Source organism: Dicentrarchus labrax, unplaced genomic scaffold (assembly GCF_905237075.1).
Source record: "Dicentrarchus labrax unplaced genomic scaffold, dlabrax2021, whole genome shotgun sequence".
NCBI lineage: Eukaryota > Metazoa > Chordata > Actinopteri > Moronidae > Dicentrarchus > Dicentrarchus labrax.
Window position 1 is genome coordinate 17,380,641 of NW_026136712.1, and position 8,109 is coordinate 17,388,749.

General features: G+C 35.7%; 1 long non-coding RNA gene and 1 other non-coding gene across 3 annotated transcripts in view; one reads left to right on the forward strand and one right to left on the reverse strand.

Annotated features, from left to right (window-relative positions):
• Positions 1-8,109, forward strand: part of LOC127373878 (uncharacterized) — a 38,028-nt gene that overhangs the window by 17,667 nt on the left and 12,252 nt on the right. The window lies entirely within an intron of this gene.
• Positions 809-924, reverse strand: LOC127373943 (U5 spliceosomal RNA). Its single transcript, XR_007886957.1, has one exon. It is a non-coding gene; the product is annotated as a U5 spliceosomal RNA (small nuclear RNA).

Here is an 8,109-nt window from a genome sequence, read left to right on the forward strand (position 1 = left end):
ACAAAGGAGCCACTATATTCAAATATAAAGAGTGAACTTACTGGGAAGTCTGCAAGTTAGCAGTGTGACATATAATTATATTTACAATGTGCAAGAAGAAACCAACAGACATTCATTAATGTAATGTTTATATATTCAGGGTGGGTTTCAGAGTCAGTGTCGGGGGAGTCCCGGGTCTTGTTGATGAGACCAGCTGCAGACGGGGAAGAAGCTGTTCTTGTGGCTGGAGGTTTTGGTCCTGATGGATCGCAGCCTCCTACCAGAGGGAAGTGTTGTAAAGAGTCTGTGTGCAGGGATGGAGGGGTCAGCCACAAAGGCACACAATCCTGGCACAGGTTCCCGGGGAGTCCAGATGCTGGTGGATGAAGTGCAGAGCCATGTTTACTGTATCATCCACAGACCTGTTGGCTCTGTAGGTGAACATTTCATCCTCATGGTGGCGTTAGATTAAAAGTCCTCAGGTGACTTCTTCTGTTTGTCCAAAATCATTCATCTAATAGTGGTTGAGATATTAAATATTTTACATCGCTGTTATTTTTGTGAATTTAAAATAATTATGTTAATCTCTCAATCAGAAGCTCAACTGCACTAATACATTTATTAATTCAGGCTGTGTTTATATTTATACTTAATTAATAAATACAATGAAGAAATATTTATTATGAATACAAGTTTCACAAAGTTCATCAAACACACAGCATCAGTAAACTGCTGTTCACACAGTCATCTCAGAAATTGGGTAATTAGTTTAATAATTCAAAGATAATATTATATAGTTAACTTGTTTATTTATTTTCACATATCAGGAAGCCCCACATTTAAGCAGAGCATCTAAAAATTGCGTTATACTCTTATTGATCCTCTCCACGGAAATCTTTAGTAAAAGGCGAAAGATTTATTCGATCTGAAGAGAAATCAGAGTGATATAGTGACACAGACACTGAGAGCCCGCTGCCTTTAACGGGAACATGTACTTCATCAACGGTGTATTGTTGCTGCCACTAAATAAAAACCCTGAACAAACTGTTGGGGACAAACACAGCAGTGCTGATAAATGGAAACTTTGCGCTGGTTAACTTTGATACTTGAAACGAACCGTTGATCCGTTTATTAACGGCTTTTAACTGGTGGCGCAAAGCATGCTGGGAGTGGAGGGCTGAACGACCGTTAATTTCCGTTTGTTGTTAATTTGTCTCTTTCCGGTTGTTTGTTTGTTTTAAAGTTTATAAATGTAATAAAGTGCAACAGTTTGTATATACAGACTACAATGTCACCGCCGACAGTTGTTCATATAGTTTGTATTAAAGTTTGAGTGTGACAGCCGTTGACTGACCAAAGACTGCAGATTGAATGAACAACAACGACCTCCTGTGGTAACACAACACAATAAACTGCTGCTAGTATACTTTTTATATTCTATCAAATTACAGAAACAACAAACAAACAAATTGACAAAACAGATATCTTTAATTTTTAATATTTGACGTTATATAACTGTATAAAAATAAACCAGGAGTTCATAAAAATACAATAAAACATCCAGATGGTCAGGTGTCTGATGTCTGTGTATATATATAATTTCTCATACACACATTATTAATATTATATTATGGCTGCACTGTATATTTAGCCCTATATTTATGTCTTATATTAACTTTAAACTATTATACTGCTGTTTATATTATTTTATTATTAGTATAAGGACTGTAAACAAGGAAACAGAAATGTTACTTGATGTGTTTTGTTTTGATTAAATAAATAAATAAACAAAACAAACAAAAAAGTTGCCTAACTACTCCCTACTGCTTCTGCCTTATTCACAATAAATAAACTAATGCACAGTAATATTTTATAATACAATACAGAGCATAAATGAGTTTTTAAAATCAGAATCAGGTTTATTTGCCAAGTAAGTTTTCACATATAAGGATTTTTGCTTTGGTACGTTGATGCAGAAGAATCACAATCAAGCTGGAAAAAATATAAATAAAGATAAAAGATAAAAAAAGAGACAATAAAAAGGAGCCTAACCCTCAACTAGGAAACAGAAATGTTACTTGATGTGTTTTGTTTTGATTAAATAAATAAACAAAACAAACAAAAAAGTTGCCTAACTACTCCCTCCTGTTTTTTCACAATACAATATGTTGTATACAATACAGAACATACATTATATAAGTAACAGAATTAAAAGATACTTTATTAAAGCACAAATTGTTATTAACCAGATAATCAGACTGAACAATTTTGTTTCACTTCATTCATTCTTGTTATTTTCAAAGGTCTGAACCAGGAAACATTAAAACATTTTATACATTCTGCAGATTATTTTGGATTGAACTTCCATCCACTGTTATTTAAGTGTTTTTACTCATTCTTGTGTCAAAGACTCTTTACAGACACAATCATTCAGCCATGGCTCTGATGCGTCAGCAGGTGGTGCAGTTTGTTTACAGTTTTTTCCGATTCTTAAAACACAATTTTGCAAACTAGGCTGGCTTTATAAAAATACTAAACACAATTCATAAAACCAATCACCCAAACTGTAAAAATACCTCATATATCCTGCAAAATGAAGCACTGCAACCAAAACTATATATAGCATTATCAAAATCAAACTTTTTGCACCAAATGGCACACACTTCATTCATATTACCAGATTGTTGTCTAACCAATTACACACTGTTGGGAACAATGAAAAGCACTCTCATCTTTAAGAAATATTTGCAGACACACACACACACGCTGTTGAAACATTTATATTTTTATTTTTCACCAAACAGGTCAGTGCAACATATGCACAGCAGATACATTTACATTGGAGTGAACAGAAATATGTTCACAAAAAACAGTTAACTGAAACATAACCTCTGGTCTTTTTATAGTGCTTATTTCCTGATTCCTGATTGAGGCGGTAACAATGAATCATTGAGCTGGCACATATATTGGCCAATCAGCTCATGTAGTGTCATTTTGAAGGTCAGTGTTATGAAATGACAAACATGGGACTTTTTGTCAGATTGTTGTCTTATGGTGTTCAGTGCATTTAAAAAGTGTCATTTTGAATCGTGTTACTGCCGCCGCTGGCTGTCCTTTAGTGTGTATTCATTGTGGTGTTTCATGGCTGTGATTGTGGCGAAGCTACCAATCAGGCGTCTTCAATCAACCCCAGCTGCAGTTAAATAGCTTGTGTGTCCACAGCTCAGTGTGGCTGTGAACCAGTGATCAGTTTGCTGTGATGTTGGTCGCGTACTGTTGTGTTAGTTTAGGGTGTTTGTATTTCTTAGTATTGCCTGGCTGTTGTCTGAGTTGGTTCAGCCAGTGCTTTCGTAATCTTTGTGACTTGTTTAGTTTGTTTAGTGTACCAAGAGTTGGACACTCTTTTGTTTTAGACCTCTTAAGTTGCAGAATAACTGCTAGTTCGTTTGTTGTTCACTAGTTTGTAAGCTTATGGGTGCTGATCTCTTTTTGTTCTTTAGTGTCATTCAGTCAACTTCATTTTGTGTACTAGTTATTTGTCAGCACCTGTAAAGCCTCTTTTTGTGATATTTCCTTGTGCAAGTGCACTCTCCTTATCTGATTTGAACCTGAACCTGTCAATTGTCGCATTCCATCTCATTTCCAATCCCAATTGTACGTTACTGCTCTCCAAAACGAGCCGGGTCGTAACAATTGCAAAATGTGTGTAAAGCGGAAAATGTGTTTAGAGTTTGAGACTTGAGAAGAGGTTTGTGTGTCAGTTTAAATAATTGTGCTATGCATGTCATTATAGTGTGTTAGCAATTGGAAAAAACTGTAAACAACTTTCAGGGAAATCTCTTCAAAATCTACATTTCTACATCACTCACACTGTTGCTCATCCAGAAGTGCAGAATCTACCTGAGTTCATAACATTGTGTTTTTATTTGCTGGTAGTGAATGCACTGAAAGATATCCATCAAGATGCAGCAATAATTAATTTAATGAGGAGAAGTAGGTGATATCAGCTAAATTGAGCCATTTAAGGTTTGAGCCTCCTAGCTCTTTAAATTCTAATAGCCAACGGCTGCAAATAATTTCAAATTGTTGCTACAACTGTACTTGATTCAAAACAATGGATTTAATTGGTCTATGGTTGCTCTGGTGGGCGGGGCAAAGCCTCACTTCCAGACTGCTGAGGAGAACTGTGAGGTGAGTGGCCTGGCAGACAAATCTTACTTGAACATTATAAGGTTGATAAATCACTAAAAAACAGATGTACAGCTATAAAAAATTGGGTATAATGCATGTTGTGATAGCCTTCATCAGAAATAATAATAATAATAATAATAATAATTTTAATAATTTTTTTGGGTGGCTCAATTTACCTTAATGTACTGAGGTAAACTGAGCCATGCATTTCAGCTAAAATGAGCCACCTTCAGTTAGTTTTAGCAAATATTTTGATGGTTCCTCTTATTAAACAGTATTAATATATGACTATATGAATATGTTACAGCACATATTCCACGCCTCTTCACATTTCCCTTCTATTTATCCCTCCTGAATTTCCCTTCGAGGATTAATAAAGTACATTATATTCTATTCAGGTCCAGTGTGTGTGTGTGTGTGTGTTTGAGACACACACACACACACACACACACACACTGACTCACACAGGAGTCATCATCAGTGATTTCTTTATCATATTCCAGTCCAATATTTGTTGAGATATTTCACCCTTCAAAGTAAGATAACATTTCATCCTCACAGTGGGGCTACATTCAAGGAACCAAAGTCATGTTATAAACCTCTGTTTATTAATATTTACTTGATTCAGCTCCAAATCTGGACATTTTAGTGCCAAAGTATTTGAATTTCACATATTTAAACCGCCCTCTACTGGTTGGAACCTGCATACTTACACATCACATTTTTTTGCTTTTGAACCGGAAGCAGGTGAAGTATGCTCTTACAAATGTTCAATTATAGCACACGCAACTCCTTTAATCTTTGTTGGGAAGAGATGTTAAGATAACATTGAGACGTTGTAGACACTCCTAGATATGATCAATGGAAAACAATATTGAGCAACTGCCTCCATAGTAGTGTGACTATGAATGATACAGTAACGTACAATATAAAGGAGAGTGATTAACTGTGCTCATGTGGTGAGAGCTTCTCTGATGTAAGCTGATCTTTGAACTTCCTGCAACAACAAAGTGATCAACTGTGTCCTCATTATATAAAAAAAGAAATCTTCTCTTACTTCCGTCTACTGGGCTGTATTTTAAAGCTTTGCATGTGATTAAAGCTGTGGTGGCGCACAAAACCAGACTATATGTTCACTGCCGCAAGCTGGCCCTGCAAAAGCAGGTGACAGGTTTTACAAGTCTGATGGAAAAGGTCAACGGACCGTGCTTCGGCAAAAGAGGAAACCATCAGTCGTTCTCTCCAAGTTTGATGTCAGTAAACAAACAGTTTGTAGTCTGTCTGTCTGTGACTTCCAGAGCGTAATGTCACCGGGCAGCAGTCCAGTCCAATATGTGGGCATAATGGCTCCTTACAGACATCATCTTTTTTACAAGTTAATGTTTATATTGAATTTAAATGTTGATTAACTGGGCAATATGGATCCACATCTCTCAGTAAATACTCACCATCAAGTATCCAGTCAGGTCATTGCATAAATAGCATTTTATGTTTGAAAATGTATAAATGATATTTGGAAACTTAAAACTTATAAAGACTTATGTTAACATTGTATAGACAAACCTAATTATATAATATTGTGAGGACTAATAACAAGGCAGCAGAGCTCAGTTTTTATTATTTTCTACAATGTTAATATTCTATATTAAATAAATAAATATTGTTTGTTTACGCCTCATTCTGCTCTGTATATCTAAATAGTTTACGGGCGTTCACAGGTAAGGTTGGAGGCTCCTCCATTGCAGATTTTTTCTTAGGGTTGGGTCAGGACTGGCTCTACACTTCTACCATTAACTGTATAAAACAAACAAAGAAATCTTGCTAATTTAAGTAATTATATTTAGTTCAAATTACCCCGACCACACCTTTTATCTCTCGTCACTTTAACCCTCTAAAGACGAACTCGCTCACCTTGGACATTATCTATCTATAAAGCAAGAAATCTCTGTCTGTCTGTGTGTGTGTGTGTGTGTGTGTGTGTGTGTGTGTGTGTGTGTGTGTGTGTGTGTGTGTGGGCTCAAATATCTCTGCAGATCAGGATCAGACTGACCTGAGAGTTTCAACATGGCTGCTGTGTGGTTTAAGGGTGTGCAACGTCGACTTTGTTTGGACTACAAAGATACCGTTAATAAATTATTTCATAAATGATTCACGAATTCCGCTAGCATTGTCAACCATAGCCACCGTAGCCACGTGCGCACCAGAGCCAATCACTGCAGAGCCCGTGTTGAAAGTGTTTCCCAGTTGTCTCCCCCCGTCAATCTAACCCTGCGGACACTTTATAATCACATAGTAATGACTATTTACAGCAGAATCAGGCTTTATAAATGATGAATTCAGTATTTACTAATCCATAACTAATGTGCTTATCAATGATGAATAAAACATTTTTAACTGTGTTTATAAACTACATACTAATGTGTATTCATGCGTTATAAATTATGATTTCAGTATTTATTCATGCTTAACTAATGCTTAATAGTGTGTACTCATTATAAAGTGTTACCCATTTTTCACTCTAAATTACACAATTATTACATAATAATATCAGGAGGACAGACGCTTCTCCACATACAGCTGTGGTATTTTTTTTCCTCATATAAGTTTCCAAAGACAGTTACAGTTACTACGTTACTGTTGTTTGGTCCTGTAACGACTAAATAATATGTACTAAATGTCCCTGACGTCCCACCTTCAAACACAACCTCATTTGGCCATCCATGAAAAATCTACTTAACCTCACACTTTTCTATAGCAATACATACTTCCTACAGGGAGTGCACTAGTATAATAAATCAGCCTGAAGGAGGTATTTTGATGTTATGAGGTGGATAAAAGCTCAGATGTTTATGGTTTAAAATAATAAATAGAGTGATATAATACAGTGGGGTGGCTGGTTTCCGGTTTTCCTGTCTCCTTTATTTCATTTGATCAAAGGTTCATTGTTCATTTGTTTCCCTCTTTGGTTCTTTAAATGCATCTGAAACTAAAACCTGACGACAGAAAGTGACCCTGAAATGTTTTATGAGCTTAAATAAAAAATAAATAAATATTATGAACTAAAGTTTTCTCTTTTTACAAACGCAAAGAAAGTATTTGATCTGTTAAATTATAAACTCATTTTCATATATGTTTTTTAATCTTCAGTCGTAACTCAGCTGTAAAGTTGTTTTTAGGGTGTCGGTGTTTTCATCCTATAACTAACTGAATGTTTTAAGTTAATTAAAGTCAGAATTTTAAGACTTTTTAGCCTTAAAATGTCTTAAATTCAGCATTCTGAACTAAAAAAATCGATCAACTGTTTGTTGACGTGTGTGTATTTGCAGAATCTGTTAACAGATGTGGGTCATGTTTCTCGTCAAACTCCAGCAGGCCCAACCCTGGGTCTTATCGCCAGCCTAAGGGGGCGTAACAACCAGCCTTGCCATGTTTTCATCTTTGCATAATGACTCTATTCAGTTCTGTGGTCATAGTCATGGAAGGAACCACTTCGCATAACTGGTTTTAGCAGATGAATCACAGTGACCTGTTGTTGGGAAGAAGGCATTTGTACATTTCCTCCTTCTTGTGCCCAATATTTTTGTCTTTGTTGATACAAGGGTTAAATCTCGAGGGTGCATCAGCACATTAAAATATGTGACTCACCTGGGAGGCCGTGTCTGTTCTAGTTCCTGTTTCTATGCTAAAGTCCACACATTTACACAAGTCCGGTATATGAGTGTGGTTTCTTTTTTTTTTTTTACTGCTGCAGTTTAAAAGATCTAATAAAACTGATCAGAATGTGACCACTGATAAAGACGTATTACTGAGCCCTACAGGATCCTTACAAAAGTTTCCTGACTTTATAATAATGTGACAACAAGTAATTAGGACCAATATATATATATATATATATATATATATATATATATATATATATATATTGTAGCTCACAGGCTT